Genomic DNA, 27,984 nt, shown 5'->3' on the forward strand with positions numbered 1-27,984 from the left:
TTGGTCTTCCTCTTCCTGATCTCTGTTACAGGTAAGCGGTATCCTCCTCCCCTCATCTGGAGTATTTATTGGTTTGGTGGCGCTTTTCCTATTGATTCACGTATCTCCATCATTTATTCGTCCTCGTCTGTTTCGTTTACGTACTTCTTTGTTGACGTTACTTTGCGTGGTTCCTTTGTTGTTGCCATTTTCTCACAAGAATTATCCGCTCTACGTAGGTCAATGACGAAGTTTTTCCTTTCATTAAATACTTTGGCGGCTGGACTTACTGTGGAAGAACTTTCCCTGCGCTGAATTTCGTTTGGGGCACTCGTTTTCATGTTGTTGTTATCAGATGTTTGCTCGATCTGTTTGTTTCCAATTCTTTTAGCTTTCTCTCGTAGTCCAACCATCTGTTCACTGCCGTGATGGGCTGGGAATCGCTTCTTCTCCTTCTTTGGAGAGGATCTTTCTGTTGTATTTTCAGATTTCCTAGTGGCAGGTTTTGGTTCTTGGGTCGGGCTGTTTTACTTATTGGAGAAAGTGTTGGATTCTTTCTCCTTTTGTGAGCCATGTTGCCCTTGCGCACCTATGTTCGTTTTTATGTCCTGCTCCGTAGGCGTTACTGTCTCTTTGGGATCACCAATTTCCATGAGAAAGTTGTTATCCAAGTCGCATCTGGGGTCTTAGTGTTCGAGTACTGACCGCCTGCTGCTGCTGCATATGTTTATGAGGAGTGTTTTATCATCGGGAGTGATACATCTCGCCAACTGGAAGTTGCACAACTCGCCGTTGAAATTACTGCACGCAGACGTGACCTATGGTACTGCATGTCTCGCACGTTCGTAGCTGAGCGTCGTACATGATGATTGCATGGTAAGCACGTATAATTGTATACGACGGGATATGTGTGTGCAAGTCTACTTCGAGTTGGCTGACACCATTTAGAACTGGAAGTTTATGGACAGACAACCACTTTTTGGCGAACTATTTACACCTTGCCATAGGGGGGCAATCACTGCATTCGTTTGGTCAACGGTTATTTCGAATAGAAATTCGTAGCTAGTGACAGTATGGAGACCAAGTCATGCATGGATCATGGCAGTTTCACTCATGTTGCCACCCAGGATCCAGCTATTTTGTTACAGAGTTCGGTACTGTTCAGCTTTACGTACACAACACAGTTAAGAAGTTAAACATGGATGCCTACTACGTTTATAAAGCTGATTTTCACCAGTTTCTCGAGCCATCATTTATTATCAAAATAATTCAGTCCTATAAAGTTGCGGTCGAACATGAATTTCAGGTTATCTTTTCGTGTTGCATGCAACATTATGAACCATTGTACATCAATAACTCCTTCAGTTGAGTATGTTCTGATTACAACAGAAAGGTGTTTCACCGACTGAGTTGAGCATTGTTGACAGCAACCAGCAGACAGATTCGCACACCTCCACTGCCACAGGCAGGCTCACCCAGCCACAGCTGTGAAGGAAATTACTTTTGAGCCTGCATTGGACTGATACTTTAGGTAGATAAACGAAGTTTGGTTCAATAAATTAAAGGAAGGAATGGAGTTAAACTCGCTACTTTGCGTCTACAGTGCGCGACGTTTACCACGAGCAGATACGGCACTAGAACAGATCGAATGGAAAACAAAACTTCCTGCAGAAAATTTCGGATTCCTCAGTATTGCCAAATCTTGCAGATTCCCGGACTCAGAATTCGGAGGCGTGATGAGTTTTATTGGTCCCGTAATTTAGCGATCCAAGCTTCGACTCTGCAGCAGCGGCCGGCTGGTAGTAAGGCTTTATGTCAAAGACTGTAGCGTGACTAACGATCCTGGACAGCCGACAAAATAATGTGTCCTCCTCGTTGGCACTCTGAACCCATAGATTACATATTTGCATGATCACCAGCGCAATCAGCAATATAGGGAATCAATAAACTACAGTGTTGACAATCCATGATAACGTCGCACATGAATTGCGACACGTGCTTGTAGACTTCTCTCCTTCTTAAACAAGGAACAATACGATTATCCCACACACAAACGATTTATGAATGAAGAACTTTATATACACAATGTCGATGGCGTTACTCCTACCTAGTTTGTGCGGTTGCGCTGAAATTTTGATCAGTTACACATCCAAGCATATAGTACACATATAGTACACTCCGCACCAGTTTGCTGTTTACCGCCAGTATGGTGTAGCAATTTTAAGGGTCAATAGTGCACTTCTAGGTGCGGTTTTCACTAACTTAAGGGGGACAACGTAACACATTTTGTGATGTACGCGACTAATTTTTTAAGTTTAGGATAACTGCGCAGCAAACCACTGTCCCGCTGTCAGAAGTCACCCAAACATTTGCCCTCCTGTACCAAATGTATGCAGACATTTAACGCAGGAGCGGCTCAGGTGTTTATTATTATTTCTGTAATTTTAAGTGCTCAAAATGTTCACCTTGAGCATTGGTACACGACCTGCATATATTTTGGTTGGCGTGCATTTGCTGCCTCACCCTGTTTAGTGAATACATTTTTGGTAAAACAGCGATTTTGTAAGGTATCCCGGACACTAGTTCGAACGACCAGCTACTGAATACTTTATTAATTGAAAGCAGCGTTTCGGGCACGCTACCTACAGCTGCAATAGCCAAAACGACAGCGGCATAGGTGAGGTGTTGCCAGCGAGTTGAGCTCTGACCATTGCCTGCTCATGTCAAGACCGTTTTCCTTGGCTGTGAACCAAGTATGGCCTTCCTCGACACAACATGAGGTGCCGTGGCCAGGTTTACGACCACGACGTCGATAATATTGATTCCGAAGGTCAAAGATATCGCTTCTACTATGAGCTCGACACATATCTTCCATTCTGTCACAATTTTTAGTGTCAACAAACATTCCTTTACAAGCTGAAGCTCTCATTACAGACTCACAAGGGGACTGCGTCTTCTCGTAATCACCGATTTCGTCCAAATTTATGTTATATGTAGGGTCTGGCCGGAAATGAAAGTGACAGTAGTGGGAGTAGCCAAGCATTTAACAAAAAGTAGCATCTTTGGCGCGGATAAGGCGACGCATGAGCCGTTTATGTTAGCCTAGTTTACAGGCAACTGTTGGCTCACTTGCAAAAACTTGCGTATGGTTACCCGAGGCTTGTGGGGGTCGACTCCCTACGCAGGAACTTTTTTTTCCAATTTTTACGTTACTTACATTCCAAATAAACCGAAACAATGCGCAGTATATTGTTTTTATTAGTGTCTTCATAACAGGCATGAAAAGGAAAGACGAAAGAATATTCGGGGTTGCAATTAATTTCCAAGAAGAGACTGTACTTACACTGTCGACGGGGGCTCTGCAAATAATTTCCCCAAACGATATTGTAATTAAAGCGTACTGGACTTCGGATTCCGTTCGTTTCATTTTGACCTTCGAGCAGTCCTCGGCTGCAGCACACGAATGGTAGGTTCCCCTGTTTTTACGATGAGTATCGCCCGACCACTTGCAAATCATCAGCTTTAAAATAAAAGAATGTAATCTTATATATTGCGCAGCTCGTGGTCTCGCGATAGTGTTCTCGCTTTCCGACCATGGACTCCCGGATTCGATTCCCGGCGGGGTCAGGGATTTTCACCTACCCCGAGGTGACTGGATGTTGTTGTCGTCTTCATCATCATCATTCATCCCCATTACGGTCGGAGGAAGACAACGGCATATCACCTCCATTAGGACCTTGCCTAGTGTGGTGGTGTGGGTCTCCCGCATCGTTCCCCTACGTCCTATAAAAAAGCATGGGTCTTCATTTCCCTTCCAGTTTTATATACGAAGTAGTCATGAACACTTTCCAATCTCTTCCTGGAAGTATGCAATTGTAATGTTTCCTTTGAGTTTAATGTTGATACATTTCATGAAAATATTAATAAATCAATATATTGTGCATTATTTCGGATTATTGGCAGGGTAAGTAACGTAAAAGCTGAAAATAAAAGAAAATGTTCCCACACAGTGACTCGACCGCAATACCCTCTGATTACCATTTTCAAGTCTTTCCACTGCACCAACCACTGGCGGAAAACCACGCTAACATAAATAGCTCGTGCCCCGCCAAACCTGCACAAAAAATGCTATTTTTTCTCCATCTGGAGCTCTAATTTCTGTCACTTTCATTTCTGGCGAAGCCCTGCTATACCATAAATTTGGACGAAATCGGTGACGATGAGGTAGCGCGGTCACTGTCAGAACGTTAGTTCAGTCAATACTGTGCTACTGTTCGCGCCAAACTCTCGTGGTACGAACTAACTCCAACGGCACGTTCACAAAGGGCGCAGACCTGCTGAACATATGTTTGTCGTCTGTTTAGAAGACGTTTTACTGCTGGCGGATGACGACAGCTTGGCGGAAGCCGGTGGCGCATGCGCGTAGCGGCGCGGGAGGTCCACGCGTGTCGACGACCGGCGCGGGCCGGCGAGCCGTAGCGGTACACTACGCTGGCCGCGTCTTGCATCACCGCCTCCGCCGCCCTGACGTCAAGCACGCTTCCGCCCACGCTAAATGCTCTGACACGATTTAGCGAGAATGCCCGCCTCACTTGTCTTGCGCCTGGCCGTACTGCTTATGGTCAGCGACTGACATGATCACGAGAAAAATATAATCTGTCTTACGTCCTAATCCTAGAGCTGACGTGGCCCACTACCTTTGCAGAGCGCAACCAACTGAATATTCACTTTACTACATTTCAGAAGTAAGTTACGTTGAAATTAAATACTAGGATACATGGCATTAGCTAAGCACACTGGGCAAAAAAAAAATTGCCATCCTCAAGAGACATGACTAATACCGTGTAACACTGCATGTAAAATTGATAATGACCTCAATTCGGCGTAGAAGAAGCCTGCAAGTCGTTTTTCAGCTATGCCATATCCTTCCGCCGAACGTGAGGTTGTGAATACTTTTACGAACCTGATGATGGTCTGACGACTGAAACTGGTTGTGTAAATAAAGTATTTTACCAGCAGCTCAGGGCGGTAATATGACATTTTTTTTCCAATATGTAAGAACTGTGGGGCACCCCCTCTTGAAAATACATGCCACATCGAGGTGAAGCTAGTCATTGTTGATTAGATTCCGTAGAATCTCCCAGTTTCAGGGTTGTTGGTTGTTACGTTTCACTCGCTGTTCAAAATAGTCCCACATATTTTTTATGGGGAAGCAGGAACGTATGCAACCAGTCCTGAAGAACAATGCTGTTGTCATCTTCCACAGAATACTCACCTTGAAAATGTAGAATGAATAGTAAATCTTCTTCTCCGAAAATGTTGAAATAAGCATCTTGGGTCATGTTTACGGTAACCTGAAAGAGTTGGCCCATACCCTGATTTCCCGCTTGTCTGGAGTTGTAGCCCTAACCACTTCGGCTGTCCAAGCACACTCCCAGTGCTGGTCCAAACTTCTATGCGTCACGCAGTCACAACCCAAATTCCTGCAAATTCGTGAAACTAAACGTAAGTAGACAAATGTTATTTTATGTAGTCATTTTAGCCCTGCTAGGTGTTATTATATCGCCAACGGCCTTGCCGCAGTGGTAACACTGGTTCCCGTCAGATCACCGAAGTTAAGCGCTGTCGGGCTGGGCTAGCACTTGGATAGGTGACCATCCAGTCTGCCGGTGCTGTTGGCAAGCAGGGCGCACTCAGCCCTTGAGAGGCAAACAGAGCAGCTACTTGGCTGGGAAGTAGCGGCTCCGGTCTCGTAAACTGACCTACGGCCGGGAGAGAGGTGTGCTGACCACATGCCCCTCTATATCCGCATCCAGTGACGCCTCCGGGCTGAGGATGACACAGCTACCGGTCGATACCCTTGGGCATTCATTGCGTGTTCGGCGTAGTTTAGGTGTGATTTTATCAGGTAGGCTGAGATGCTGAGGCTAATACACGTTCACAAGCTGTGAACCTATTTCAAGATTTCCACAGCTACAATTCGTGAAAGGCAGTGTCTGTCCCTTCAGACAGTCATCCATGTCTGAATGACACTGTATTACAATAACTGCAGTACTGCATAAACAGAGGTACTGTCGCCATTAATGATAAGATCACGCCTGGCGCGGCTAAAATGACGGTACAATATAACATGTCTTCCTATGCCGGCCGCTGTGGCCGAGCGGTTCCAGGCGCTTGTCTGGAACCGCGCGACCGCTGCGGTCGCAGGTTCGAATCCTGCCTCGGGTATGGATGTGTGTGATGTCCTTAGGTTAGTTAGGTTTAAGTAGTTCTAAGTTCTAGGGGTTGCTATGCTTAGTTCCACGAATTTGTGAGAATTTGGATTGTGACTGCTTGACGTATGGAGATTTGGAGCGGTATTGGGGGCGAGCTTGGATAGCCGAAGTGGTCAAAGCGACTGCTCATGACAAGCGGGAAATATGGATTCGAGACCCGGCCCGGCACAAATTTTCATTTGTCACGAGTAGTTGATGCCAATATATATTCACAGTATGTGAATCCGTTTCATGATTTCTACGGTTGCAAATCGTCAAAGACACTGCGTGAAGCACGTTGTATTATAATAAACGCAGTTCCTCCATAAACACAGACAGTGTCGCCATTAATGATGTCTATAAATTGTCGTAACAAAATGGCAAGCCAATGCTAAGCATGAAACGGGAAGTTGAAAGGTGGAAGGAATATATAGAGGAGATATATGTGGAAAATGAACTTGAAAGCAGTACTATACGAAGAAAGAGGAAGTAGATGGAGATGAGAGGGAACATATTGTATTGTGAGAATAAATGGACTGAGCACTGAAAAATCTGTATCTAAACAAGGTCCCTGGAGTGGACGACATTTCGTAAGAATTACTGAGATTCTCGGAGAACCAGACATGACAAAACTTTTTCATCTGGTGTGCAAGACGTTGGAGACAGGTGAAATACCCTCAGACTTGAAGAAGAATGTAGTAATTCCAGTTCCAAAGAAAGCAGGCGTAGTAGGTGTGACTATTAAAGAGCTGTCAGTGTAACAAGTAATGGTAGCAAAATACTAACACCAATTCTTTATAAAAGAATGGAAACTCTGGTAGAGGTCGGCTCCAGGAAAGATCAGTTTGTGTTGTGCATAAGTGCTGGAACACGCGTGGCAGTACTGACTCTACGACTTATCTTAGAGGATAGATTGAAGACAGCAAACTGCGTTTATAGCACTTCTAGATTAGAGAAACCTTTGGACAGTGTTAATTGGAATATACTCTTTGGACTTTTGAAGGTACAGGAAGTGAAAGGTTGTTATAACTTGTACAGAAACCAACCGGCAGCTGTAAGAGTCGAGGGGCATGAAAGGGAAGCAGTGGTTAAGAAGGGAGTGAAACGGCGTTGTAGTCTATCTGAGATGTTATTCGAACCAAATAAAAATTTTGGGAAGGAATTGAAAACTTTGATATATGCTGATGGCAATACTGTGAATGACTAAGAAGTACAGTTGAACAGGATGAATGGCGCCTTGAAAGGAGAATTTAAGACGTACATAAACCATTGTTAAACAAAGATAATGCAATTTAGTCGAATTAAATCAAAAGATAATTATGTTAGGAAATGAGGCACTAAAAGTAGTAAATGAGTTTTGCTATTTGAACAGTAAAATAACTGATGATGGGCGAAGTAGAGAGGATATAAAATACAGCCCGGCTATGGCAAGAAAAGCATTTCAGAGAAAGAGGAATTGTTTTAACATCAGATACAAATTTAAATGGTAGGAGGACTTTTCTGAGTTTGTCTGGAGTGTAGCCTTGTATGGAGCTGAAACGTGGACGATAAGCAGTTCAGACAAGAGGAAAATAGGAGCTTTTTGACCTTGGTGCTAGAGAAAAACGTTGAAAATTAGGTGGGCAGAGAACGAATAAATAATTGGGAGGTGATGAACAGAACTGGGGAGAAAAGAACTTTATGGCATAACTGCACTGAAAGGAGAGCTTGGTTGACCGGACACATTCTGAGGCGTCAAGGAATCGTCAGTTTGGTACTGGAGGGAAGTGAGTGTGTGTGTGTGTGTGTGTGTGTGTGTGTGTGTGTGTGTGTGTGTGTGTGTGTGGATCAAGGGGGGGGGGGGATTTTAGAGGGAGAACAAGGGATGAATACAGTAAATAGGCTCAAATGGATATACGTTGCAGTAGTTATTCGTAGATGAAGAGGGTTGCACAGAATATACTAGAACGAGATACGTTTTCTAACTGAAGAGCACAACACCGAACACACCGCAAACAGCGATGGCTACTCATCTGCAGCAACAGGTACCTTTAAGCAGGTATCTTGTCTATTCAGGAGTCAACTAGTCGCTCCAGGGACCTTCTGTCTTCAGCTTTAAAGATGAATTAATCCCGTTCCTCTTTACTGCTGCTTGCCAGTTAAAATACTTATCACTCTGCCGGATGGGAAATATTCCCATCGTAGTTAAGCAGGAAACTCCCAGGTAATCACCGCCTCACCACCTGCAATCTTATCACACTTTCGTGACTGGTCGTTTCAAGTGTGCGTGTTCTCTGCTTGAACTGCTCTCTGGATATTACACTTGATAAAGAGTGGTGACAAGCGAAACTAGTTTTGTGAATAAAGAATATTAATAAGATACACTGATAAGTGGAAACAGTACGACCACAGCTTCCGCGGACTAAATGCCGCCTGGTAGCTTTGCGGGTACTTAACGTGCTGAGGAAAGTATATGAATAGAGCAGAGATGAGTGGAGAATCATTATAGCGACGGTACAATCCGCAAGTTTGGAAATTCACTGATACAAGCGACTCTGACAAAGCGCAGATTGTGACTCGGCGTCTGCGAACGAGCATCTCGAAAATGGCGAAGACGTTCGTGTGTTCCCGTGCTACTGTCGTGAGCATGAATGGAAAGTGGTTGAAGGCCGGCCGAAGTGGCCGCGCGGTTCTGGCGCTGCAGTCTGGAACCGCGAGACCGCTACGGTCGCAGGTTCGAATCCTGCCTCGGGCATGGATGTGTGTGATGTCCTTAGGTTAGTTAGGTTTAACTAGTTCTAAGTTCTAGGGGACTAATGACCTCAGCAGTTGAGTCCCATAGTGCTCAGAGCCATTTGAAAGTGGTTGAAGGACCGTGATACCGCAAGTAGTTGACAGGATGTTGAACGTTCTCACTATCACAGAACGTGGAGGTCGGACGCCTGCCCGCTCTATAAAGCAGAATAGGCGGCGATCCGTGGAAGATTTAATGACATACTACAATACTGATGCAGGCAAAAGTGTTTCGAAGCACCCCATTCAGCGCTCATTGTTAAACATGGGGATCCGAAACAGATGACTCCTTCGTGTTCCCATGTTGACTCAACGACAATATCAAGTATGATCGGATTGGGGACGGGACCATCGAGATTGACTCGTGTATCAAAGGAAACGTATCGCCGTGTCGGGTGAATCACGTTTCTCGTTTCACCGCGCTATCGACGTGTCCAGACACGCCGTTATCTAGACCACAACTGCTCGGAACATGCACCGCGCCGCGAACACAGGCCGACGGAGACAGTATTATGCTATGGGGGACATTCTGGTGGGCTGCTATGGGATCTGTGGCGGTAATCGAAGGCACTGTGACTGCTGCGGACTACTTGAACATTATTGCGGGCAATCTGCACCCTCTCATGCTTCCCCAATGGCCATTGCGTCGTCAAATGAAATAACTGTCCGTGTCACAAGACCAAAATAGTTACACAATGATTTAAAGAGCATGATTGGGAACTCACGTTCATGTTTAACCACCAGATTCGCCTGATAAGAACCAGATGGAACACATCTTTGAAGGCATCGGGCGTCAGCTTCGCGCCCACAAACCATGTGCCTCTTACGGGAATTGTGTAACCTTTGCGTTGACATCTGGTGCCACCTAACTACGGAAACCTTCGTAGGTCTCAACGAATTCATGCCACGCAGAATCGCTGCAGAACTGCGTTTCAGAGATAGACGTTATTAAACAGGGGGTCATAATATTTTGTCATACTGCGGCGGAGGAGGTGTTTACATGGGAGTTTCTTTCTTCATGTTATTGACGACTACGACACCAGCTGTTGAGCGAATCCCGATATTCCTTGTCTTCTCTGGCCGGTTTCATTGTATAGATCCAGGAATTCAACATCCGCTTGATAACGAATTTTATGAACGTAGCATCTTCTTTGTATGGAGATCAGACGGATTTCCCATTGTGAAGTCTTCAGATTAAGATAGGCTTGGGCCTGTGTTATCACGGAGCTCCCACTGGTGACCATTAATATGGAGTGTGGCAACTGTACTCCCTGTTTATAGCGGAAATTTCTGTCTGTTAACAAATTGCCGCCACAGATCATAAAATTTGAGTGTCCTCAAGTTGTCGTTCCTGAAAACCCAATGTACTGCCATCTGCGTCTCGTTGGTACTATAAGGCGTCCACGTGTTTACATTTATTCTGTGAGCTAACTTTTTCCATATATTTGAGTGATTTCTCTAATTATCTTAATACCTAGGAGGGGACGTTTGAATTGCAGAAAAGATACATCAACGTGCCAAATTCACACCATATGCATTCCAGTTGATGTAACGGCGAATACTACACACTCTCAGCCGTGCGCTCAGTTATTCTTTCTGTTACACTCCTAGCAAGACAATTGTGATCGTATTTCTAAATTTCGCCGAATATGGAAATTATCGTCGTCATGTTTCATTTTTGCGTCGTTATCCCTTAACTGAATGCCGCGAATAAACTGAATTAACTGATGTGCTTTATATCCTCTGCTTCCAAAGTCCGTTCATACTGATTGAGGCTTTCCCGACGAAGTAACTCCTTGAAAGCTTCTCGGACGTAGCGTGGAATTGCATTAGCTAAACTGCACGATAGTTCCACGGGACAGCTGCTCGTCATCTTGATGTGGGACGGTAGCTGCTTGTGGCTCGGCTACCGAAACAACTGGGCAAAGTCACACCTGCAGATGACGACCATGTCCCTCTCGAAAATATTGTGCAGCTTAGATAATACGATCCGACGCTAAGCTAGAGAACATTTCTGTCTGTTCACACTCACAAGGAAACGCAATTTACCTCCCACCCCACCACCAGCACCTCACCCCGCCCGCCATGGACGGCCTTTATAGTTTAACATTAACATAGTTCTGTATGTTCCGGTATCATGAAGGTGTGTCTCGGACGCGGCAGACAATTCCCTAACCAGGTCAGATTTTATAATGGTGACATGTCACGAACACTCAGGGCAATGTAACGACCCTGGCACTGGGTGATAGATCTTGACAGTACTGCCTTTAAATGTTTGCTCCCTCGCGGAATGTTACCCTCAGCTGTGAAATACCGCCAAGGCCTTCAGCACTTGCTCCACAACGTGTTCACTAATGCCTGTCTATAACGTGCGAGTATTCCAGCTACACGTGATGTCATCCAGACGTGCTCATACGTTCTTGAATGCTGTGTGTTAAACGCATGTAACGCAGAGACCAAGCCATTGTCCCCAAGGCCTCCGCCTACTTGCACTGTTCCAGACACACTAAATAGCCTCGTACTGTTCTGTCACGTATATCACATATTGCCACTGATTCACACCTCCATTTCTAATGTCCTCTTCGTTGAAAGGGCGTCAAACGGTACCTTTCTTTTACGATAGTGCAGTGGCTGTGTTATTCTGAATTACGATGCGAGGTTCCTTTGGACGTAAATACATGTCCAAAGGAACATGCACTGCGGCGACTACAGCCGTTATGAAATATATTAATTGTATTCGCAATTGCGAATATGGACAACCATCAGCTGTAGAATGGAACGACGACAATGAAAATTTGTACCTTTATGGTAATAACATTCATATTCACGTCCATAGGTTAAGGCACCTTCGAGATTCACAAATTAACACTGTACGGACGAAACTGTAGTAGGACATAAGAAAGGTGCAACATGCATGTCCAAAGGAACTTTGCATCGTAATACAGAAAAACTTAGACATTGAACTATCGTATTTATCTGCCGACACCGGACAAGCGACTTTCACCTGCACGGAAATATACATAATGGATGTACTAGTACAGGTTGTACACGCATGGTTGACGACATATCGAAGATTGGGTCTGGCCATGACTCGTGTACGGATAACCAAATGAGCCGGCACGGTAGCTCAGCGTGTTCGGTCAGAGGATTAACTGCCCTCTGTCATAAAAACAAGGAGTAAATGGATCAACCATGAACTTGAACAGGAGTCATGCGACGTCCACCCCGAACCAATGCAGCGAACAATAACGAACAAAATGAGAGTAGCACAAAAAAAGGTAAGGCGACCGCTCGCGGTAAGCGGGGAATCCGGGTTGGAATCCCGGTCCGGCACAAATTTTCATTGTCGTCATTCTGTTGCTAATTTAAAGGTAAATATGTTCTAGAATGGTACTCTTTGTAGTACAGAGACGAAGTATTATTTGACTACTGCTGTCAGCAAGATAAGTGCCTCAAGTCTTCAGGTTTCGTTCCGTTGAATACTAGGAATTTTACTTCTACTTCGATATTTTCCCACAGGTTATTACAACCTGATATCTCACAAACATTGTTACAGCCATCATTTGTATGTGTTATATTATCCATGTCCAAAGCAGGGATGTAGATGTAGTTGAAAGAGCACATCATTAATCGTGCAATGTAATCTGAAAGAAAGACTCTTATGTTGACAAGCTGACTTAATTACAGTCATTAATTTAGATTAGCTTCCGGTTGATTTGTAAATAGCTGCTTCTGGTTGTCCCTTCAACTAAAATCAAAATATCGATTCTGGAAAAAATAAACGTTTAAGGGTGTATATTTGCATGGACGTTCTATAAGTTAGATTCATATTTTGCGAGCTTCTCTGTGATCTTTGGCGCAATATGATTAAAACTTGCATTGGAGGTTGTATACTATTGAGTTTTAGTTGAAGCTGGACGAAACTAGGAGTAATCTAGTAGAGTAGTATGAGAACCGCTCTCAGTAACGATCAGTTCACCGAAGTTTCTTGCATCTGAGGAGCAGGGCATGGGTTTACTTCTTTTAGCTTTTCCGCAAAGTGTAATGAGACACAGAACGATTTAGATTAGCACTTTGCTCTCTTCAGACGGGCAGTGCGCGATATAGGTTTTTCTCGTGAGGGCAGTTCGCGTGACAAGGCGATTACGACTTTTCTGATTTAGATTCTCGATTGTTTCTCTAAACCGCCTCGGGGGAATACTGAGATGGCTCTTCCGACGCGGTCACATATTTTCTTCCCCAGTCCTTACCATAGCGAGAGAATATTCTTTCCTAACAAACCAGATGTCTATGAGGTACTGAACTCTTTCTTTCCTTATTCGACGTTCACGGAGTGTGAGGAACCGTTTTTGGAAGTTTGGGAGAACGGGTAATACAACCATATACCGGTTGTATTTCATATCGATTCTCTATGTCGCCAGGTCTTTATAATTCCCTAGTCGCGGCGGTCGGTGGTTTACAAAGCGGAGGTCGTCAGTTGGAGTTCCCTCCTGGGCATGAGGTGCGTTCTAAATGTAGTTACTAAATATCTTCTCGGAAGAGTGTGTGTGTGTGTGAGCACGCGCGCGCGCTTGTGTGTGTGTGTGTGTGTGTGTGTGTGTGTGTGTGTGTGCGTGCGTGCGTGTTGAAGGTAAATGATTCATGTATATTTCCAACAATCTTCCAGGAATACGTATGAGGACAATGTGGACACAAAAATTAATGAACTGGCTGTATGGCCTCTTCGCCAGATACCAGTTATATTTAAAAGAGTAATAGTGACGTAGGAAACATTTCACAATGGAACGCTGCTCTTTTTCACGCGCAACTCGAGGGACTGCATTGTATTACAGCTTACTTCTCTTTCGTTTTTGCCGCAGTTCTTTCTCTTGCCGCAGTTGAATTCAGATAACACAGTAATGGTGACTATGCGCACGTACGTTTCGATGCTTAAATGTACGTTGATAATAATGATTTTACTTTTGCGCCCTGCTTCTGTGTAGAGTTCACACGGCATCACAGTGAATAGAAACCAAGTAATCGGCTGGATTTCACGTGGATTGTGAAGGGGATCGTTCAAAACATTCTTTAAAAACTCATTCGTGCTCCGTCTGGCATTATTTAAAGCAACCCCTAAAGACCTAAATTGTAAAACTGGAATCTAATAATGATTCCGTGTAATTATGGTTCAGTAAAATTATAGTTTAAGGAGGCCAAGTAGTGCTAATTACGAGGCTCTGGTGGCGGCGCTTTGCCGTTTACTTCATTGTGTTGTACCGGTAAAACTACACCTTTAGGATAATGAGTGGATTTTTAGCTCTTATTAATATTAAGAAGAAATAAATTCAACTTGTTTAAAAAGATGCACATAAATCATTACTAGGCAAACCGTCTGGATAAACCAGAAATAAATAAGCATGCTTAAATACAATATCCAACGCAGATAGCTTAACCACGAGTACTTCAATGAGACAGGTTTACAGACTCGATATCACAGTACAGCCACATTTCTGTAAGATCCCGTAAGTAATACGGCATCACGCAGGTGTAACTAAATTTCTGAAGCAGATAAGGTTATGCGAGAATCTGAGCACAAGATTATAGTCACTAGTCAGAGTGGTATGAATCTTGAAATAGTGAGTAACTTCTCACTAGCATGGCTTCCCTAAAATGTTCATTCAATTACACTAACAAACTTGGTACTAACACAGAACACAATTACCCTTATACAGGGTGTTACAAAAAGGTACGGCCAAACTTTCAGGAAACATTCCTCACGAACAAATAAAGAAAAGATGTTATGTGGACATGTGTCCGGAAACGCTTAATTTCCATGTTAGAACTCATTTTAGTTTCGTCAGTATGTTCTTTCACCTACGCTCAATGGAGCACGTTATCATGATTTCAGAGGGGATACTCTACCTGTGCTGCTAGAACATGTGCCTTTACAAGTACGACACAACATGTGGTTCATGCACGATGGAGCTCCTTCACATTTCAGTCGAAGTGTTCGTACGCTTCTCAACAACAAATTCGGTGACCGATGGATTGGTAGAGGCGAACCAATTCCATGGCCTCCACGCTCTCCTGACCTCAACCCTCTTGACTTTCGTTTACGGGGGCATTTGAAAGCCCTTGTCTACGCAACCCCGGTACCAAATGTAGAGACTCTTCGTGCTCGTATTGTGGACGGCTGCGATACAATACGCCATTCTCCAGGGCTGCATCAGTGCATCAGGGATTCCATGCGACGGAGGGTGGGTGCATGTATCCTCGCTAACGGAGGACATTTTGAACATTTCCTGTAACAAAGTGTTTGAAGTCACGCTGGTACGCTCTGTTGCTGTGTGTTTCCATTCCATGATTAACGTGATTTGAAGAGAAGTAATAAAATGAACTCTAACATGGAAAGTAAGCGTTTCCGGACACATGTCCACACAACATATTTTCTTTCTTTGTGTGTGAGGAATGTTTCCTGAAAGTTTGGCCGTACCTTTTTGTAACACACTGTATTACTAGCAGAAAACTGGCCAGTGATCTTTAATGGCAGTCTGCTAGGAAAACTAATTGCTTACGATTAAACATCATTATAACCACATGTTAACACGCAGAACTTGAAAACCAGATTAAGGTTAAGGTTTAAAACGTTTTCCGATCAATGGATGATATTCCAGCGTCCGATAATATCATGATCATATGAACTTTTAGATGCACAGTACCTTTTGTAAAACACAGGTCTATACCAAACTTTCATAATACTGAAACATATGCCAGATATAGCTTTCCTGGTTAAGTGCGAACTGTGTCACTTTTCACTGCTTCCTACATAGGACAGATCTTTAGTACATGGCAACTTCAAAAATTAACAGTACCCTGGAACAGACTTATTGACACGCAGAAATGACAAATGTTATTATCAAAGGAGTTCAGTTCTGTCTCTAGTTAAGATAATAACAGACAGCGTACAGCTTCAAACGCGTCACAGAACAGTCAGATGGCACGAGTTAGCTTGACTTACAAAACTAGTTAGCAAATAATGCCCACAGCAAGCAACGCTGACAGAACTTCACACAGCACAAGGTGTGCTACTATTCCTCGCAGATTGTCACAAATATCAGTACCTTTAAGATGGAGCATAGGAAGAGCACGAGTAGTTCCACATCGTATACATTCACACTCTTCCTTCTTATCATCCGCTGGACTAGTGGCCGCTACAACACACACAGGCAACCCACAGCTCCAGTATCACCCGGACCGCGCTTGCACTGCTAGGGCATCAACAACCAGCACTGCCAGTCACAGATCCGTAACTAACTCTTCATTCCTCATTTCTCGCTCTCTGATAAAGAACCTGCCTCACCAGCGATATCAAGAGTCTAGGAGATGGAAACCTCTTTATACAGTGCCAACCCTGGCATTGCTAGGGCATCAACAACCAGCACTGCCAGTCACAGATCCGTAACTAACTCTTCATTCCTCATTTCCGTCTCTCTGACAAAGAACCTGCCTCACAAGCGATATCAAGAGTCAAGGAGGAAGAAATACTGCCAACCTCTTTACACAGTGCCAACCCTGGCACAGTGTATGAACGGTATATGAGTTGTACAACTATATAATTCGGGCGAATGAATGAAATGTTTGCAGAATCTAGTGTTGCGATTTTGTGGTTACAGTTGAATATAGCAACGTAATTGGAATTGGGAATGAAACCTGACGTCATCATGCAGCTTCAGGGTAAACTAGAACTCCACTATTTCTACTGAATCTATTTTAATCCCCACCGACAGACGTTCAGAGATTATTCAGGGATACCTTCTGAGTATTTTCGTAAAAAGAGACCCACGATGGTTGGCGACTCGTTACAGAGCAACAAAGTAATAATCATTTATTCGGTTTGTTACCGTAATCACACTTGTATCCGTGAAAATGCCTTCACAACTGTGAAGAAGTCTGTATATGAAATAACCAAATCACACAATGAACAATACAGAGTAACAAATACAACCCCCGTCCGTAAAAGTGCTGTGATGTGCTTGGCGTCGGTACTGGAACAGCTCAGCGTAATGTCGTTGTGTCGCTCTGGCACTGCTGCAGTGAGCCCACACACGGGGTGCATATCGACAAACTCTTCATCAGTAAACCTGTCCATAGTAATGTTATGTATCAGAACTAACGCTACCGGAAGATAAAACCTTAGACAGAAACGAACAGTACTGAATCCAAACTTGAGGGCTACGAGTCGAAGAAGGGATTGCTGTTGTCACCAGGAGGTTCCGTGAGCGGATGGAAACAAGACATAATTTGCACTGTTGTGCACTATTTTCATTGCAGTACATATACAAAGCAAATAGGGGCAACAAACCATACTAAATGCAATTTTTTTTCAAGTGGTGATTCCCCACGGTTCTTACATACCGGGTGATCAAAAAGTCAGTATAAATTTGAAAACTGAATAAATCACGGAATAATGTAGATAGAGAGGTACAAATATATACCAAAATACCCAAACTACATTCCTGATCAGCCTATGAAAGTTTGTCAGTGAAGTGCTGGTTCACCCTGTATCTTCCATACGTGGAGGAAACTTGTGGTACAACCATAACTTTCCACCTTTAATGATCCATTCGCGAATGCTACGTAGGAAAAATGATTGTCGCTAAAGCTCCATATGAGCTCTAATTTCTCTGATTTTTTCGAGGTGGTCACTTGGGAAGATGTACGTAGAAGGAAGTAATAAGCTGCCTGACTCGTCTTGTAACTCTCTCTCGGAATTTAAACAGTAAATAACTCCGTCAAGCACATCTCTCTCGTATCGTCTGCCATTATAATGTTAGGAACATCCCCGTAACGCTCTCGCTCTTACTAAATGCACGCATGACGAAACGCGCTGCTCTACGTCGGATCTTCTTTGTCTCCTCTATTAATCCTGCCCGTTAACGGTGCCAGACTGGCGAGCAGTACTCAATAATCGGTCGAACAACTATTTTGTAAGCGATATCTTTCGTGGATAAATTACATTTCTTTAGGGTTTTTACAATGGTTCTAAGCCTGGCATCTGCATCTGTTTTAAATGCTCATTCCACTTCGGGTCGCTCCTAAAAGTTACTGCTAAATACTTTAAAGTTGTCACAGTTTCCTGTGATTTGTCTTCAATCATGTAATTGAACAGTAAGTGATCTTTCCGTCTATTTATGGGCAATGCATTACGTTTATTTACGTTGATAGTCAACTGTCAGACTCTGGGCCAAGCGCAGATCTTCTGCAGGTCTTTTTGCATTTCGCTACAGTTTTGTGGCTTTAGAGTTTTCCTCTGTACAACAGCATTTTCCGCGAGAAGCATCACAGAGCTCACGACATTGTCTACCAAGTCATCCACATACAGGGTGTCTCTTCTAAGAGTAGTCAAAAGCATTTTCTCTTGAGCTTCAGTATAAATTTGCAGTTTCGTTTTTGCGATTTATAACTGGACTTGCCCCATACAAATACTTCTTATCACGTCTTTATGCGACTTCCAGTGTCAACGGAAATGTAGGTTAGTTTCCTGTTATGAACAAAATGATTTTTAAAGTGCCCATTCCATAGAGCGGTTCCAATTTAGTCTAGTGCGATATTCGTTTCATTGCTATGTGTTAACAGGGACATTAAAACACGAAGAATAAAGGCAGCAGTCAGTGCGGACAGAAGCGCTACTCAGTCGCTGCTGGAGTACTGCTTATTCTTCGCATTTTAACGTCCCTGTTAATACATATTTATAAAACGAATATTGCGCTAGATTTATTTGGGACCGCTCCATCGAATGGGCCGTATAATTCCACTTCAGAAGTCGTTCTGTTCGTAACAGGAAACTAATTTACTCTTTCCGTTACACACTGCATTAACTAAACTGCCGAAACACAAGAAGAAATGTGCCTGACGACTGTTTGGAGGGACACCTGATATGTCGTGAACATTAACGATCATGTAGCACTCCATAAGATACTGCCGAAATTATATTTACATCCAACGATATCAGCCCGTTAAGATAGGCCTGTTGAATTCCATCTGCTGTGAAGTGGTGAGTCACGAGTCTAACCAGATACCCGGTAAGCTCATAGTTTCTGCAGTAAGCGACATTGCATAACTGTGTGGAATGCCTCCTGGAAGTGAAGGAATACACCGTCAGCCTGGGCGCCGTTGTCAACGATGTTGTGGAATTTATGGCCGAACAGAGCGAGTTTAGTTTCACAAGATATCTGTTTATGGAATCTACGTTGATTTATACAGGGAAGGGTTTCATTGTCGAAAGGTACGTGAGGGTAAAACTTTTTTTTTTTTTTTTTTTTTTTTTTTTAGTTCCACAACCGATTCACGTCAACGATACAAACGTAATTATATGCAACTGTTCGAGGATCATCCTTGAATACGGGAATGCCCTGTGCCTTCTTCATTTTGCTTAGTATCTATCCTTGCTGCAGCGACTTACGATAAACTGCTGTTAGAATGGTAGAAATTTCTTTCGCATAAGGTATCTAGAATCGTGCAGGTGTCTCATGAGGTCCAAAGTCATTCCTTTGTTGAGAGATTCTAGTTGATTTTCTTTTTCGTGATCACTTCTCTCAGTCATCTGCCACTTAGGCGTTCGTGCGATGATTGAAGGAAGGATTGTGTTAGAATTGTCTGCAGTGAAACAATTTTGGAAGACCGATTTCAGTTTTTCGGCCTTCTCTAGGTCATCATCTGTTTCGGTGCCAGTACACTCAGGATATCAGTCGCCAGAAAGTTAGTTGCAGTTTCACTGAATGCTTTTCGCTTAGCTTTCGTTAAGGAGCGTGAGCCACCTGTTGTCGGTTTTTCCGGCGAGCTGAGAGGCGCGCTCAGGCTTTCACGGAAACATTACCAACTTCACCCCATATTTTAACGAGGAAAAAGCCTGCTTCCAAGACATCAGCCCCAGCAGACGTTCCCGCGCGAAAATTTGGGCCATAATTCTGATAGGACGCAGTGGTGACCATATGAACGTACAGCTTTTAAAATTCACGCACGCCGCCGCCGGTGGTTTGTCATTCGCTCCGCCCCACCGCAGCCGCCTAAGGCCCCAGCGCGAAGTGTTGTATAGCGATGTTTCGACATTAGGAACATGCTTTATTCATTGTGTGCAAGTTCCCTGTTTGTAACCTACTGCTGATGCCAGAGATCTCTTTGCTTTGAACATTTTTGTGTTGCTATTCACAAATGTAGTGTAAATTAATGAAACGAATGAGCGTGTCATTAAAGCTGTTTAATCATTAACCTCGGTGTTGTGCCCTATTTTCCTTGGATTTTAAAGATAATGCTGTTAAAGTGAAGTACATTCCAGAAGACACTATGTTTTCCAACGTCACTGGCGTGTTTAAATTGGAAATCGAAAATCATTAACTTAATTACATAATAATTCTTTAGTTGCTTAGGTTTATTCATTTTCATTCTGAAGCTTGTATAGAGCAGCAGAATATCAGTGCGTGAATATTGTTAAAATGAAATTGAACGTTCATGTGCATGAGGTTTACATGTTATGTACTCATATTTTTCGAGTAAATTAACGTATGTTCTCAAACAAGATATCAGAACACTCTGCGTAGACGTGACCTCTCCATGTTCCTCTCCCCTCGTCTTCAGCATCCCACAAATATCAAACACATCCATGCCCGAGGCAGGATTCGAACCTGCGACCGTAGTGGTCGCGCGGTTTCAGATTGTAGCGCCTTGAACCGCTCGGCCACCTCGGCCGGCTTGCCAAGTTTAGAAACTGTACATTCACAAGGGCGTAACTGCATCCTATCAGAATTGTGGCCCAAATTTTTGCACGGCGTTGATTGCTGGAGCTGATATCTTGCGAGTGTCCTCTTTTATCCGTAAAGTATGAGATCATAGTGGTGCTGTTTCCTTGTTAATGGGGATGGCACTTCTTTGAGCTCGTAAAATCTCCGCACTGCAATGCTTAGGTGAGTCTCTCCGCGTCATTTTTTCCTCGGACAGCTCACAAATGTGCTAGTAGTACGTATGCGCACTTTTACGCTAATTTTGGCTTCGTTCAGCTTTTAATCGTCAACTAGGGTCTGACTTCGCTTAAATTTAAACTGCCCGAATTAAGTTCTGTACCACTTGCATATTTGCGAATTTGTGTGGGCGTAGATCCAAGAGAAGCTGAAAAGAGAGCGTAAGCCCTATGAAATTTTAAAAATGCATAACTACGAAATAAAAAACAAAATAAAAGCAGTCTGTTAGAAAATCCTCTTATCTGAAATGAAAATCTGCTGCTTGGTAATATTCAGCATCATATTTATAAAATAATTTTTACTGCTTCAGGCGTTTTTTCAAATATTTATTAGCACAATGCACTTCGGCAGCATGCTGCCATCATCAGGTGCTTTCCAGCTACACGTACATTCCATTAAACTGAAGTGTGGTGACGAATAATTGCTGGGTGTGCCAGTGAGTTTATGTACGGGAACTTAATCCAGTACAGCAGATTCATGTATTTCATTGTGCGCCATCAGTGAGTTGTATGTTTAAATAATTTCATTCATGTCTTTACTTACATTTTTTGGTTCAAATGGCTCTGGGCACTATGGGACTCAACATCTTAGGTCATAAGTCCCCTAGAACTTAGAACTACTTAAACCTAACTAACCTAAGGACATCACACACACCCATGCCCGAGGCAGGATTCGAAGCTGCGACCGTAGCAGTCCCGCGGTTCCGGACTGCAGCGCCAGAACCGCACGGCCACCGCGGCCGGCAGCACTTTAACATTCAGATGTTTACAGTTCAAAGACTCTCAATATTCAAGATAAACTTATTTCGATTCCTAAGATAGTATAAACAATGCAGTCTTTTTTTATACAAGCGTGTTTGTCATATTACATGTTAAACATTATGAATTATATTTATTTGATATTTCTTGGTCATTCAATAATGTTGATACACTTTTTAGTTAACTTATTATTAATAAGACAGGCACTGGAGCCGGCCGAGGTGGTCGAGCGGTTCTAGGCGCTACAGTCTGGAACCGCGCGACCGCTATGGTCGCAGGTTCGAATCCTGCCTCGGGCATGGATGTGTGTGATGTCCTTAGGTTAGTTAAGTTTAAGTAGTTCTAAGTTCTAGGGGACTGATGACCTCAGAAGTTAAGTCCCATAGTGCTCAGAGCCATTTTAAACAAGCACTGGAAATTTTTTTGAAGACATTTACGTTGTTACGTACTAGGTTACCATTTAGCAACCTGTAATCACGTACTGTACCATGACTGTAAATTTCTAGCTCTTTATACAAGTTATTTGATGTTCCGTGTCCATCTTATGTAATGCATGAAGATCATTTTCGTTATCCTGGAATGGATGGCCGTTGTCATTAGCGCGGACAGCTATTGCTAATTCAGCATAATAGCTTGTGTGATAGGCGTTTATGTGTTCGTTGTAACTTTTTTGGAAGTCTCTCACAGTTTGACCTACATAGAGAACTTCTCATGTATTACACGCTGTTTTCCAAATGCCTTACTGTGTGTGTTCATCTGTGAGTTTAAGTTGTGTCTCATTGTGTGTTACAGTTTGTTACGTGTTGTGTAAGCGATGTTAAAGTTGTGAAGTCAGATAGTATTTCCAGTTCTATAGAAAAGTTTGCTTTTGAATGCTATGCGGGCGGGGTGTTTCTTTCGTATGTTCTGTGTAGTAGTTGGTTTATTACCCGTATTTCCTTTCTGTATGAGGTTGTCAGCAAGTGTGCGATCGTAACTATTTTTCACAGCTGTTCATTTGACCGTGCTGAGTTCGTCGTGTTTCACATATTTATCCATCGGTATATCATTGATTCTGCTAACTAGTGCTTGTATGCTTCATGTTTATATGGTATGTGTTGTTGAGTGGCAAGATGAGCTGTATATGGTGATGTCTGCTGTTGTTTTCCTGCGGGCCGCGGTGGCCGAGCGGTTCTAGGCGCTTCAGTCCCGAACCGCGTGACTGCTACGGCTGCAGGTTCGAATCCAGCCTTGGGCATGGATGTCTGTGATGTCCTTAGGTTAGTTAGGTTTAAGTAGTTCGAAGTTCTAGGGGACTGATGACCTCAGAAGTTAAGTCCCATAGTGCTCAGAGCCATTTGAACCATTTGAACCCACCTTGTGAAGGAAGGTGTTCACATAGTTTATGTGATGTACTCTCTTATTATGATCTTCAAGGCCATCGCCAAATATTGACTTTATGACTGGATCCTGGTTTGAGGATCCTGTCGCGGAACCTCACAGCACTGAAGTCATCTTCGAAAGCGGTGGGAGATGTCCGACATCTGTACACGATACTGACCCAAAACATGACAAACCCACCTCTTTGCTGGACCCGTGGGACTGCTTCCCTGAGATGTGCATTGGTGCCTGGCCGCCCCCACTCTCTTCCATGCGAATCACGCGACGGACAAATCCTGGAGAACCGACACCATTGCTCCAGATTCAATCCTAGGCGTTAGCTGATCAGCGTTCTTCGCGTTCTGTGGTGCCGAGGGAGGGTGGTGGGATGTACTGTTGTTCATAATGGGCGTCTACTGACCAAACTGATTTTGTGGAGATGGTTACGCACTTTTTGATGTGACACAGACCTACTATTTGTCTCCAAAGGGGCAGCACTCAATTGTATTGCACTCTCCTCCGAGGTCCCTACTAGCCACAATTTAAAGGTATCGGTCATCAGCGAGTGTTGTTGACCGAGGGGAACTACTATGAGGCAGATCTTCAATGTTTTGTGATTCACAGTACCGACTGTATGTTCAAATGACAGCCACCCGTGGCGACAATCCTTCTTGCCGTAAAGTAACTATCCATGCGCGTATACGCTTGAAATTAATCTCCTAAGCATGTTGACAGACTGAGTAGTGTTTACAACTGACAATATTCTTAGCTACGACGAGTAATACAGCAAGTTTTAATGAAATGCATGAGGACGCACGTTTTCTTTAACCTCAGTTTGGCGTGTGGCTGTATATGACAGTTTATTGTTGTCAAAGTAGCATTGTGAAAGAGTAAATAAAAAAACTATGTGAGATATGATGGTGGTACTAACGTTATTGTAACGGAATATTGTGTAGGTTCTCTGCTTTCGTAACATATTTGTAACTTGGTTCTTGAAAAACGGCCGGTCTTAACTATGCCTCGCAATTATAAACGACATATATATCTCTAAAGCGTGTCGTGTAATGCTTTTGAATTTTATCCATTTGTGCTTCACAACTTCGTCCACAGCGGTATTATTTGATGGTTATATTATATTCAGTGGCAAATGCATGGAAAAGTATTTTCCTAACGTTCTCAACATTCCTTTTAGCACCTGTATACTTTGATGCTATAACAACCTTATATCCACTGGTTCCTTTATCTACGTTAACTGATTCTAAACGTTGTGGTCTGTTTGTTATTAAGAGATTTAAAACGTTTGCTCACGAATCAGTTACCTAATTACTCGAAGTAATCTTCAGAATAGCCATTCAGATAATCTCCCACGAATCGCCGTGTTTCGAACCATTGTAGTTGCATGTCTTTTCCATTCTGTAGCTGGAAGACTGAAGTCTCGTGATCAGGAAATTCACGCGATATTTCCAACGTTTACTCTGAGTCGCTCACGTCTACAGCTCCTGAGGCAGATGGTCCATAGAAGCATCCATATACAGTGGTTACCTTCACCTAGATCAGTTCACATTCGCAGTACGTAACAGATATTATCGCCGCCACCAAAGGCATCTAGCCAGTTTTTGCGATGTATAGGCATACAGCACTCCAACCGGAATCTAGCATTTCGCCACTGTTCACTTCTGGTTTCATCCAGCTGTCTATTCCTTGTACATGGATATTATTACTTATAACTTCTCTAACGGAAAACTAAGAGAGCCCCATAGGTAACAACCCCAACCACTGGACGAACAGAAATCACCATGGTCTTATTCCTTTTACGCAGGTCAGCTCGCAGACGTTTCGAGATTAGCCTAGCGCTGTGGGACACAATTTCGAAATTACATAGTAGGGCATCCAATTATTTTGATCGCCCCAAATCAAATAACTTTTTGTCCAGAAGCAAAATATAAAATGTTTTTAGGTACCAGATGTACATTAACGAGCATCATTACCTTTCTCGTATCTTTGTTCGTTACAAAGATAGGAATAGGAGTATGTCTTTTTTAAATGCACCATGTACTTTTTATTCAATAATACACTTTCAACATAACGTGTAACATGACTCTTGTTCCATTTGAAAAACCACGGCTTTTAAAATTGCCGCCAAGTTCGTAACATAGCCTTACATGTTTCCACCTCTAGAGGAACGTGTTGCCGCTGCATGACCAAGAAGTGCAGATCGATTTAGAGAGTGTTTTCGCTGAGTGCGATGGATGGCAGCTCACTTGCGATAAGTTATCTACGGAACATAATTTCCCACACTGATTGTGCAAATAATGATAGTTATCAATGGACTGTTATCAACATGACGTCGTGGCAGTCCCCAGCAGTAATAGGCAAAGGCTGAGAAATTTATAGTCATTGTTTTTGTACTTCGCTTCCAATGAATATGAACATAACAGAACTTTGTGCTGTTTGACATAGGAAATGCAGATTGTCAGCATAACTGCCAATGTTTATTTATTTATTTATCTTTTTTTTCATTCAAGTGAGGGAATGTCAGTCTGCTAGTGAAGGAAAGACGACTAAGAGCCTATCTTGACAGTGCTCAAAATACCTTGGAAAGAGCAGTGTGCATTCGAGATGATGACCCTAAGTGATGGATTGTAAAGACCTGTCACTGCTACTCCTTCTGACAGTGTTACGGCATTGGAGCTGTAGTAGATAGCAAAAGCGTTAAAACTCTTCCCCAGCGATCATGTGTATAATTTTTCCCTGGCGTTAGGGAAAATCAATCGTTTGAAAAGCGACACACTTTATTAATATACGTGAGTTTACAAACAGCATATGCGAGTGAATAGGTAAAATCTTTCTTTCTCAATTTACTCAAAGCTACACTTGGTCACACTATCGACTGATAACAAGATTTGATCATACACTTATGAGCCAAAACAGTGTGACCATGAGCTTAGTAAAGTCTTGGTCCTCCTTTGAAAGGCAGTACAGCAGCAGTTCTGCGTGACATACATCTGACAAGTCGGCGGTAGGTTTCCAGAAGTATGTGGCACCAGATGTGTGCGCATAGGTCACACAATTCCCGTAAGTTACGAACGAATGGTTTGCGGGCCCGGAGCTGATGTTCGAAAGCTTCCAAGACATGTTCCCTGTGTTTCATATCAGGCGAATTTGGCGAGTAAGACATCAACGTGAGATTTCTGTCATGTTCCTCAAATTATTGTAACACGGTTTTTCGCCGGCACGGTAGCTCAGCGTGTTCGGTCAGTGGGTTAGCTGCCCTCTGTAATAAAAAACTGAGTTACTCGATCAACAACGAACTTAAATGGATGTCTTATCTCGTCCGCCCCGCGCCCCGAGCAGATACAACGAACGAAAGCAAACAAAATTAGATTGTGAATACCGGGCTGGTCCCGCCTCCGTTACACTGCTCGCAGACATCTGAACACATTCGCACTATTACATGGATTACACTCGACGCAGACAGTTGGGGTACAATAATTCCATCCCAGGGGGTACGGGTTGGCGGCAGGAAGGGCATCCGGCCACCCGTTAACCATTAACATGCCAAATCCGATTAACGATGGCTGACCCTGCGTAACTGCGGGACAAGGCTCAAGCGATAGATAGATAGATGGATAGCATAATATTGTCCCCAAGGCCTGCGTACCTGGTGTGGTGGATGTTTCGAGCAGCTGTTTGCATGGATGACGGCGTATCAGGTCACAACAATCTACGTGATGTAACAAGAAACGTGACTAGGCGACACGTTTCCATTAATAAATGGTTCAATCTCGATTATCCTGAACACACTGTAATCATAGTTTACGATCTCATTGCATCAACATGGGAACACGTAAAGGTCGCCTGTTGCTGACCCCCATGTTCAAGAAGTGAGTTGGACGGTTTGCTCCAGAACACTTGCGCCTGCACCCTATTGTACTCTGTCGTCCGATTTGCCACAAGTCGCTGCCTACCCCCCTTTACAGAGCGGGCGAGCCTCCGACTTCCACGTTAGGTGATGAGACGTGGACGTCCAAAACCTTGTCACTTACTCATGGTTTCACGGTCCGTCAACCGCTTCCCATAGATGCTCACGACAGAACAGCACGCGAACAGACGACCAGATTCGCTCGTTCCCAGGCGTTGGGCCATAACAACCTACTCTTTGTCCAATTAGATTATGTCAGTGGATTTCTCCATTTGCGACCTGTATCGTAGCTAGAATCATTCCCCATTCGTGTCTGATTCGCTTATATACACTGGTGTCAAAGCTTAATGACGAAAGTAATTTTCGTATGATGGATCACTAGTAACATAGCTCGATGAAACATGGATTATACATAGAAAGGACTACTACAGTATAATATAGAAGATAATTGAAAGAAATACACAGTGAGACGAAAAGAAATAGCAGTTTTATTAGAAGAAAATAATTATATTTGAATCATCACGATTTATGATTCTCCCCTGGACTTTACAAAAGACGGGACGGTTCTGAATGGGTTGTGTGAGCTCCACGTACGGCAGTGCATTCTTTGCAACGTGCTCCCATGCTCTCCACAAGGTTGCTAAGGAGCTCTTGTGGTAGGGCGTTCCATTTCTCCATCAGCGCGGTTGACAACTGCTGGGTCATCATTGACTGATGTGGAAACGCTGCAGTACCAACGCATCCCACCCGTGCTCGACTGGGTTTAAGGCGGGAGAACGGGCAGACCAATTCATTCGCCAAATAACCTCTCGTTCCAACCTTCCAACTGCTCCTCCATCTGCGCTGTTAGATGCAGTCGCGCACGGTCATTCATAAAAATGAACTCAGAGCCGAATGCACCTCTGAACACACGTACATGGAGAAAGAGTACAGTGTCGTCCAGCAAA

General features: G+C 43.5%; 1 protein-coding gene and 1 pseudogene across 1 annotated transcript in view; both read left to right on the forward strand.

Moving 5' to 3' along the window:
* Nucleotides 1-27,984, forward strand: part of LOC124555563 (carbohydrate sulfotransferase 5-like) — a 641,036-nt gene that overhangs the window by 121,034 nt on the left and 492,018 nt on the right. The window lies entirely within an intron of this gene.
* LOC124557394 lies at nt 5,544-5,660 on the forward strand (annotated as a pseudogene).

This window comes from Schistocerca americana, chromosome X, assembly GCF_021461395.2.
Source record: "Schistocerca americana isolate TAMUIC-IGC-003095 chromosome X, iqSchAmer2.1, whole genome shotgun sequence".
Lineage (NCBI taxonomy): Eukaryota > Metazoa > Arthropoda > Insecta > Orthoptera > Acrididae > Schistocerca > Schistocerca americana.